The 10,000-nt window shown below is 53.3% G+C and overlaps 1 protein-coding gene across 1 annotated transcript in view; it reads left to right on the plus strand.

Annotated features, from left to right (window-relative positions):
* Positions 1-10,000, plus strand: part of LOC135570238 (voltage-dependent calcium channel gamma-3 subunit-like) — a 95,854-nt gene that overhangs the window by 40,719 nt on the left and 45,135 nt on the right.

Below are 10,000 nucleotides of genomic sequence, written 5' to 3' on the forward strand. Positions count from 1 at the left end.
TCTCTCATCTCTCTCTTCTCTTCTCTCTCCTCACATCTCTCCATATCTCCCTCCTCTCTCCTCTCTCTCTTCTCTCTCCTCACCTCTTTCCTCACCTCTTCTCTCTCTTCTCTTCTCTCTCCTCACCTCTCTCCTCATCTCTCTCCTCACCTTTCTCCTCATCTCCCTCCTCTCTCATCTCTCTCTTCTCTTCTCTCTCCTCACATCTCTCCTTATCTCCCTCCTCTCTCCTCTCTCTCTTCTCTCTCCTCACCTCTTTCCTCACCTCTCTCCTCTCTCTCTTCTCTTCTCTCTCCTCACCTCTCTCCTCATCTCTCTCCTCACCTCTCTCCTCATCTCCCTCCTCTCTCCTCTCTCTCTTCTCTTCTCTCCTCACCTCTCTCCTCATCTCCCTCCTCTCTCCTCTCTCTCTTCTCTCTCCTCACCTCCCTCCTCTTCTCTCTCCTCACCTCTCTCCTCATCTCCCTCCTCATCTCTCTCCTCACCTCTCTCCTCATCTCCCTCCTCTCTCCTCTCTCTCTCCTCATCTCTCTCCTCATCTCTCTCCTCATCTCCCTCCTCTCTCCTCTCTCTCTTCTCTTCTCTCTCCTCATCTCCCTCCTCATCTCTCTCCTCACCTCTCTCCTCATCTCCCTCCTCATCTCTCTCCTCATCTCCCTCCTCATCTCTCTCCTCACCTCTCTCCTCATCTCCCTCCTCTCTCCTCTCTCTCTCCTCTCTCTCTCTCCTCTCTCTCTTCTCTTCTCTCTCCTCACCTCTCTCCTCATCTCCCTCCTCGTCTCTCTCCTCACCTCTCTCCTCATCTCCCTCCTCTCTCCTCTCTCTCTTCTCTTCTATCTCCTCATCTCCATCCTCTCTCCTCTCTCTCTCTCTCTCTCTCCTCACCTTTCTCCTCATCTCCCTCCTCTCTCATCTCCTCTCTCTTCTCTCTCTCTCCTCTCATCTCTCCTCCTCTCCCTCCTCTCTCTCTCTCTCTCTTCTCTCTCTCTTTCCTCTCTCTCCTCTCTCTCTTCTCTTCTCTCTCTCTCCTCTCTCCTCATCTCTCTCCTCACTCTCTCTCCTCATCTCCCTCCTCTCTCCTCTCTCTCTTCTCTTCTCTCTCCTCACCTCTCTCCTCATCTCCCTCCTCTCTCCTCTCTCTCTTCTCTCTCCTCACCTCTCTCCTCTCTCTCTCTCCTCACCTCTCTCCTCATCTCCCCTCCTCATCTCTCTCCTCATCTCTCTCCTCTCTCCTCCTCTCTCCTCTCTCTCTTCTCTCTCTCTCCTCTCTCTCTCCTCATCTCCCTCCTCTCTCTCTCTCTCTTCTCTCTCTCTCCTCATCTCCTCTCTCATCTCTCTCCTCACCTCTCTCCCTCATCTCCTCCCTCTCTCTCTCTCATCTCCCTCCTCATCTCTCTCCTCTCTCTCTCTCATCTCCCTCCTCTCCTCTCTCTCTTCTCTCTCTCCTCCTCTCTCTCTCTCTCTCTCTTCTCTCTCTCCTCCCCTCTCTCCTCATCTCCCTCCTCATCTCTCTCCTCACCTCTCCCTCATCTCCCTCCTCTCTCCTCTCTCTCTTCTCTTCTCTCTCCTCACCTCTCTCCTCATCTCCCTCCTCGTCTCTCTCTCCTCTCTCCTCATCTCCCTCTCTCTCCTCTCTCTCTTCTCTCTATCTCCTCATCTCCATCTCTCTCTCCTCTCTCTCTTCTCTTCTCTCTCCTCACCTCTCTCCTCATCTCCCTCCTCTCTCTCTCTCTCTTCTCTTCTCTCTCCTCTCTCCTCTCTCTCTTCTCATCTCTCCTCCCTCTCTCCTCATCTCCCTCCTCATCTCTCTCTCTCACCTCTCTCCTCTCTCCTCCTCTCTCCTCTCTCTCTTCTCTTCTCTCTCCTCACCTCTCTCCTCATCTCCCTCCTCATCTCTCTCCTCATCTCCCTCCTCATCTCTCTCCTCATCTCCTCCTCTCTCCCTCTCTCTCTTCTCTCCTCTCTCTCTCTCTCTTCTCTTCTCTCTCCCTCTCTCCCTCCTCGTCTCTCTCCTCATCTCCCTCCTCTCTCCTCTCTCTCTCCTCATCTCTCTCTCTCTCTCTTCTCTTCTCTCTCCTCTCTCTCTCCTCATCTCCTCCTCATCTCTCTCCTCACCTCTCTCCTCATCTCCCTCCTCTCTCCTCTCTCTCTTCTCTTCTCTCTCCTCACCTCTCTCCTCATCTCCCTCCTCTCTCCTCTCTCTCTTCTCTTCTCTCTCCTCACCTCTCTCCTCATCTCCCTCCTCTCTCTCTCTCTCTTCTCTCTCTCTCTCCCTCATCTCCCTCCTCCTCCTCTCTCTCTTCTCTTCTCTCTCCTCCCCTCTCTCCTCATCTCCCTCCTCATCTCTCTCCTCACCTCTCTCCTCATCTCCCTCCTCTCTCCTCTCTCTCTTCTCTTCTCTCTCCTCACCTCTCTCCTCATCTCCCTCCTCATCTCTCTCCTCATCTCTCTCCTCATCTCCCTCCTCATCTCTCTCCTCACCTCTCTCCTCATCTCCCTCCTCTCTCCTCTCTCTCTTCTCTCTCTCTCCTCTCTCTCTCTCTCTCTCTCTCCTCATCTCCCTCCTCATCTCTCTCCTCATCTCTCTCTCTCTCTCTCTCTCTCCTCATCTCTCCTCTCTCTCTCTTCTCTTCTCTCTCCTCTTCTCTCTCCTCATCTCCCTCCTCATCTCTCCTCCTCATCTCTCTCCTCTCTCCTCCTCTCTCCTCTCTCTCTTCTCTCTCTCCTTCTCTCTCCTCATCTCCCTCCTCTCTCCTCTCTCTCTTCTCTTCTCTCTCCTCTCTCTCCTCATCTCCTCCTCTCTCCTCTCTCTCTTCTCTTCTCTCTCCTCATCTTTCTCCTCATCTCTCTCCTCTCTCTCTCTCTCTTCTCTCTCTCTCCTCATCTCTCCTTATCTCCCTCCTCTCTCCTCTCTCTCTCTCTCTCTCTCCTCTTTCCTCACCTCTCTCCTCTCTCTCTTCTCTTCTCTCTCCTCACCTCTCTCCTCATCTCTCTCCTCACCTCTCTCCTCATCTCCCTCCTCTCTCCTCTCTCTCTTCTCTTCTCTCCTCACCTCTCTCCTCATCTCCCTCCTCTCTCCTCTCTCTCTTCTCTTCTCTCTCCTCACCTCCCTCCTCTTCTCTCTCCTCACCTCTCTCCTCATCTCCCTCCTCATCTCTCTCCTCACCTCTCTCCTCATCTCCCTCCTCTCTCCTCTCTCTCTTCTCTTCTCTCTCCTCACCTCTCTCCTCATCTCCCTCCTCTCTCCTCTCTCTCTTCTCTTCTCTCTCCTCACCTCTCTCCTCATCTCTCTCCTCATCTCTCTCCTCATCTCCTCTCTCTCATCTCTCTCCTCATCTCCCTCCTCATCTCTCTCTCCTCTCCTCATCTCCTCTCCTCTCTCCTCTCTCTCTCATCTCCTCTCTCTCCTCTCTCTCTTCTCTTCTCTCTCCTCACCTCTCTCCTCATCTCCTCCTCATCTCTCTCTCCTCTCTCTCTCCTCATCTCCCTCCTCTCTCCTCTCTCTCTTCTCTTCTCTCCTCATCTCCCTCCTCTCTCCTCTCTCTCTTCTCTTCTCTCTCCTCACCTCTCTCCTCATCTCCCTCCTCTCTCCTCTCTCTCTTCTCTCTCTCCTCTCTCCTCTCTCTCTTCTCTTCTCTCTCCTCATCTCTCTCCTCATCTCTCTCCTTCTCTCTCTCTCTCACCTCTCCTCTCCTCCTCTCTCTCTCTCTCTCTCTTCTCTCTCCTCACCTCTCTCTCCTCATCTCCCTCCTCATCTCTCTCCTCATCTCTCTCCTCATCTCTCTCCTCACCTCTCTCCTCATCTCCCTCCTCTCTCTCTCTCCTCTTCTCCTCTCTCTCCTCTCTCTCTCTCTTCTCTCTCCTCATCTCCCTCCTCGTCTCTCTCCTCATCTCCCTCCTCTCTCCTCTCTCTCTCCTCATCATCTCTCTCTCTCTCTTCTCTTCTCTCTCCTCACCTCTCTCCTCATCTCCCTCCTCATCTCTCTCCTCACCTCTCTCCTCATCTCCCTCTCTCTCTCCCTCTCTCTCTTCTCTTCTCTCTCCTCACCTCTCTCCTCTCTCCTCCTCTCTCTCTCTCTCTCTCTCTCTCTCCCTCATCTCTCTCCTCATCTCCCTCCTCTCTCCTCTCTCTTCTCTCTCTCTCCTCATCTCCCTCCTCTCTCCTCTCTCTCTTCTCTTCTCTCTCCTCCCCTCTCTCCTCATCTCCCTCCTCATCTCTCTCCTCACCTCTCTCCTCATCTCCCTCCTCTCTCTCTCTCTCTCTTCTCTCTCCTCACCTCTCTCCTCATCTCCCTCCTCATCTCTCTCCTCATCTCTCTCCTCATCTCCCTCCTCATCTCTCTCCTCACCTCTCTCCTCATCTCCCTCCTCTCTCCTCTCTCTCTTCTCTTCTCTCTCCTCTCTCTCTTCTCTTCTCTCTCCTCATCTCCCTCCTCGTCTCTCTCCTCATCTCCCTCCTCTCTCCTCTCTCTCTCCTCATCTCTCTCCTCTCTCTCTTCTCTTCTCTCTCCTCACCTCTCTCCTCATCTCCCTCCTCATCTCTCTCCTCATCTCTCTCCTCATCTCCCTCCTCTCTCCTCTCTCTCTTCTCTTCTCTCTCCTCACCTCTCTCCTCATCTCCCTCCTCTCTCCTCTCTCTCTTCTCTTCTCTCTCCTCACCTCTCTCCTCATCTCCCTCCTCTCCTCTCTCTCTTCTCTCTCTCTCTCTCCTCATCTCTCCCTCTCTCATCTCTCTCTCTCTCCTCTCTCCCTCCTCATCTCTCCTCTCTCCCTCCTCTCTCTCTCCTCTCTCTCCTCTCTCTCTTCTCTCTCTCTCCTCATCTCTCTCTCTCTCTCTCTCCTCTCTCCTCATCTCTCTCCTCACCTCTCTCCTCATCTCCCTCCTCTCTCCTCTCTCTCCTCTCTTCTCATCTCTCCTCCTCATCTCCTCCTCTCTCCTCTCCTCTCTCCTCTCCCTCTCCTCTCTCTCTCTCTCTCATCTCCCTCCTCATCTCTCTCCTCACCTCTCTCCCTCATCTCCCTCCTCTCTCCTCTCTCTCTCCTCTTCTCTCTCCTCACCTCTCTCCTCATCTCCCTCCTCTCTCCTCTCTCTCTTCTCTTCTCTCTCCTCATCTCCCTCCTCATCTCTCTCTCTCTCTCTCCTCATCTCTCTCCTCATCTCTCCCTCCTCATCTCTCTCCTCACCTCTCTCCTCATCTCCCTCTCTCTCTCTCTCTCTCTCTCCTCTCTCTCTCTCCTCTCTCTCTTCTCTTCTCTCTCCTCACCTCTCTCCTCTCTCTCCTCCTCTCTCTCTCCTCACCTCTCTCCTCATCTCCCTCCTCTCTCTCTCTCTCTTCTCTTCTCTCTCCTCATCTCCCTCCTCTCTCTCTCTCTCTTCTCTTCTCTCCTCACCTCTCTCCTCATCTCCCTCCTCTCTCCTCTCTCTCTTCTCTCTCTCTCCTCCCTCTCTCTCATCTCTCTCTTCTCTTCTCTCTCCTCCTCTCTCCTCATCTCCTCCTCATCTCTCTCCTCCTCTCTCCTCATCTCCCTCTCTCTCCTCTCTCTCTTCTCTTCTCTCTCCTCATCTCTCTCCTCTCCCTCCTCTCTCTCTCTTCTCTCCTCTCTCTCTCTCTCCTCCTCTCTCCTCATCTCCCTCCTCTCTCCTCATCTCTCTTCTCTCTCTCTCCTCTCTCTCTTCTCTTCTCTCTCCTCATCTCCCTCCTCATCTCTCTCCTCATCTCCCTCTCTCTCATCTCTCTCCTCCTCTCTCCTCTCACCTCTCTTCTCCTCATCTCTCCTCACCTCTCTCCTCATCTCCCTCCTCTCTCTCTCCTCTTCTCTCTCCTCATCTCCTCATCTCCCTCTCTCCTCTCTCTCTTCTCTCTCTCTCCTCATCTCTCTCCTCATCTCCTCTCCTCTCTCCTCTCTCTCTTCTCTTCTCTCTCCTCTCCCTCATCTCCTCTCCTCTCTCTCTCTCTCTCTCTCTCCTCATCTCTCCTCATCTCCCTCCTCTCTCTCCTCTCTCTCTCCTCTTCTCTCTCTCTCTCTCTCTCTCCTCATCTCTCTCCTCATCTCTCTCCTCACCTCTCTCCTCATCTCCCTCCTCTCTCCTCTCTCTCTTCTCTTCTCTCTCCTCTCTCTCCCTCTCCTCTCATCTCTCTCCTCATCTCTCTCCTCATCTCCCTCCTCTCTCCTCTCTCTCTTCTCTTCTCTCTCCTCACCTCTCTCCTCATCTCCCTCCTCTCTCCTCTCTCTCTTCTCTTCTCTCTCCTCACCTCTCTCCTCATCTCCCTCCTCTCTCCTCTCTCTCTTCTCTTCTCTCTCCTCATCTCCCTCCTCTCTCCTCTCTCTCTTCTCTTCTCTCTCCTCCCCTCTCTCCTCATCTCCCTCCTCATCTCTCTCCTCACCTCTCTCCTCATCTCCCTCCTCTCTCCTCTCTCTCTTCTCTTCTCTCTCCTCCCCTCTCTCCTCATCTCCCTCCTCATCTCTCTCCTCACCTCTCTCCTCATCTCTCTCCTCACCTCTCTCCTCATCTCCCTCCTCTCTCCTCTCTCTCTTCTCTTCTCTCTCCTCATCTCCCTCCTCGTCTCTCTCCTCATCTCCCTCCTCTCTCCTCTCTCTCTCTCTCTCTCTCCTCACCTCTCTCTCATCTCTCTCTCCTCTCTCTCTCCTCACCTCTCTCCTCATCTCCCTCCTCTCTCCTCTCTCTCTTCTCTTCTCTCTCCTCTCTCTCTTCTCTTCTCTCTCCTCATCTCCCTCCTCGTCTCTCTCCTCATCTCCCTCCTCTCTCCTCTCTCTCTCCTCATCTCTCTCCTCTCTCTTCTCTTCTCTCTCCTCACCTCTCTCCTCATCTCCCTCCTCTTCTCTCTCCTCATCTCCCTCCTCTCTCCTCTCTCTCTCCTCATCTCTCTCCTCTCTCTCTTCTCTTCTCTCTCCTCACCTCTCTCCTCATCTCCCTCCTCTCTCCTCTCTCTCTTCTCTTCTCTCTCCTCCCCTCTCTCCTCATCTCCCTCCTCATCTCTCTCCTCACCTCTCTCCTCATCTCCCTCCTCTCTCTCTCTCTCTCTTCTCTCATCTCCTCCTCACCTCTCTCCTCATCTCCCTCCTCTCTCCTCTCTCTCTTCTCTTCTCTCTCCTCATCTCTCTCCTCACCTCTCTCCTCATCTCCCTCCTCTCTCCTCTCTCTCTTCTCTTCTCTCTCCTCTCTCTCTCCTCATCTCCTCCTCTCTCCTCTCTCTCTTCTCTTCTCTCTCCTCACCTCTCTCCTCATCTCCCTCCTCTCTCTCTCCTCTCTCTCTCCTCATCTCCTCCTCATCTCTCTCCTCTCTCCCTCCTCATCTCTCTCCTCTCTCTCTCCTCATCTCTCTCTCTCATCTCTCTCTCATCTCTCTTCTCTCTCCTCACCTCTCTCCTCATCTCTCTCTCTCTCTCTCTCTCTCTCTCTCTCTCTCTCTTCTCTCTCTCTCTCACCTCTCTCCTCATCTCCCTCCTCATCTCTCTCTCTCTTCTCTCCTCATCTCTCCTCTCTCCTCTCTCTCTTCTCTCTCTCTCCTCCTCTCCCTCTCTCTCTCTCTCTCTCTCCTCACCTCTCTCCTCATCTCTCTCCTCATCTCCCTCCTCTCTCTCTTCTCTCTCTCTTCTCTCTCCTCATCTCCCTCCTCATCTCTCTCCTCCCTCTCTCCTCATCTCCCTCCTCATCTCTCTCTCTCACCTCTCTCCTCATCTCCCTCTCCTCTCTCTCCTCTCTCTCTCTTCTCTCTCTCTCTCTCCTCTCTCTCTCCTCATCTCTCCTCTCTCTCCTCATCTCCCTCCCTCTCTCTCCTCCTCCTCATCTCTCTCTCCTCTCCCTCTCTCCTCATCTCCCATCTCTCTCTCTCTCTCATCTCTCTCTCTCTCCTCTCTCTCTCCTCTCTCTCCCTCTCTCCTCATCTCCCTCCTCATCTCTCTCTCATCTCTCTCCTCTCCTCCCTCTCTCCTCATCTCTCTTCTCTCTCTCTCTCTCTTCTCTTCTCCCTCCTCTCTCCTCTCTCTCCTCTCTCTCTCTCTCCTCACCTCTCTCCTCATCTCCCTCCTCTCTCTCTCTCTCTCTTCTCTCTCCTCATCTCCCTCCTCTCTCCTCTCTCTCTTCTCTTCTCTCTCCTCTCTCTCTCCTCATCTCCCTCCTCATCTCTCTCCTCATCTCTCTCCTCATCTCCTCCTCTCTCTCTCCTCTCTCTCTCTCCTCATCTCCCTCCTCATCTCCTCTCTCTCTTCTCTTCTCTCTCTCTCTCTCTCTCTTCTCTTCCTCATCTCTCTCCTCGTCTCTCTCCTCATCTCCCTCCTCTCTCCTCTCTCTCTCCTCATCTCTCTCCTCATCTCCCTCCTCTCTCTCTCTTCTCTCTCTCTCTCCTCACCTCTCTCCTCATCTCTCTCCTCTCTCTCTCCTCACCTCTCTCCTCATCTCCTCCTCTCTCCTCTCTCTCTTCTCCTCTCTCTCTCCTCTCTCTCCTCATCTCTTCTCTCTCCTCTCTCTCTTCTCTTCTCTCTCCTCATCTCTCCTCCTCATCTCTCTCCTCTCTCCTCCTCTCTCTCTCTCTCTCCTCATCTCCCTCCTCTCTCCTCTCTCTCTTCTCTTCTCTCTCCTCCCTCTCTCCTCATCTCCCTCCTCATCTCTCTCCTCTCCTCTCTCCTCATCTCTCTCCTCTCTCTCTCTCTCTTCTCTTCTCTCTCTCCTCTCTCCTCCTCTCTCCCTCTCTCATCTCTCTCTCTCATCTCTCTCTCATCTCTCCTCTCTCTCTCCTCACCTCTCTCCTCATCTCCCTCCTCTCTCCTCTCTCTCTTCTCTTCTCTCTCCTCATCTCCCTCTCATCTCTCTCCTCATCTCCCTCCTCTCTCTCTCTCCCTCCTCATCTCTCTCCTCATCTCTCTTCTCTTCTCATCTCTCCTCTCCTCACCTCTCTCCTCATCTCCCTCTCTCTCTCCTCTCTCTCTTCTCTCTCTCTCTCTCTCTCTTCTCTCCTCATCTCCCTCCTCGTCTCTCTCCTCATCTCCCTCCTCTCTCCTCTCTCTCTCCTCATCTCTCTCCTCTCTCTCTTCTCTTCTCTCTCCTCACCTCTCTCCTCATCTCCCTCCTCTTCTCTCTCCTCATCTCCCTCCTCTCTCCTCTCTCTCTCTCTCTCCTCTCTCTCTTCTCTTCTCTCTCCTCACCTCTCTCCTCATCTCCCTCCTCTCTCCTCTCTCTCTTCTCTTCTCTCTCCTCCCCTCTCTCCTCATCTCCCTCCTCATCTCTCTCCTCACCTCTCTCCTCATCTCCCTCCTCTCTCCTCTCTCTCTTCTCTTCTCTCTCCTCACCTCTCTCCTCATCTCCCTCCTCATCTCTCTCTCTCTCTCTCTCCCTCATCTCCTCCCTCTCTCTCTCCCTCCTCTCTCCTCTCTCTTCTCTTCTCTCTCCTCTCTCTCCTCATCTCCCTCTCTCTCTCTCTCTTCTCTTCTCTCTCTCATCTCCTCCTCATCTCTCTCCTCATCTCTCTCTCTCCTCTCTCTCTCTCTTCTCTCTCCTCATCTCTCTCATCTCTCTCCCTCACCTCTCTCCTCTCTCTCTCCTCTCTCTCTCCTCATCTCCCTCTCTCTCTCTCTCTCATCTCTCTCCTCATCTCCCTCCTCTCTCTCTCTCTCTCTTCTCTTCTCTCTCCTCACCTCTCTCCTCATCTCTCTCCTCTCTCTCTCTCTTCTCTCTCCCTCTCTCTCTCTCCTCATCTCTCTCCTCATCTCTCTCCTCATCTCTCTCCTCATCTCTCTCTCTCCTCTCTCCTCATCTCTCTCCTCTCTCCTCTCTCTCTTCTCTTCTCTCTCTCCACCTCTCTCCTCTCTCCCTCCTCATCTCCTCTCATCTCTCTCCTCATCTCCCTCCTCATCTCTCTCCTCACCTCTCTCCTCATCTCCCTCCTCTCTCCTCTCTCTCTTCTCTTCTCTCTCCTCTCTCTCTTCTCTTCTCTCTCCTCATCTCCCTCCTCGTCTCTCTCCTCATCTCCCTCCTCTCTCC

The sequence above is a fragment of the Oncorhynchus nerka genome, unplaced genomic scaffold (genome assembly GCF_034236695.1).
Source record: "Oncorhynchus nerka isolate Pitt River unplaced genomic scaffold, Oner_Uvic_2.0 unplaced_scaffold_1007, whole genome shotgun sequence".
Lineage (NCBI taxonomy): Eukaryota > Metazoa > Chordata > Actinopteri > Salmoniformes > Salmonidae > Oncorhynchus > Oncorhynchus nerka.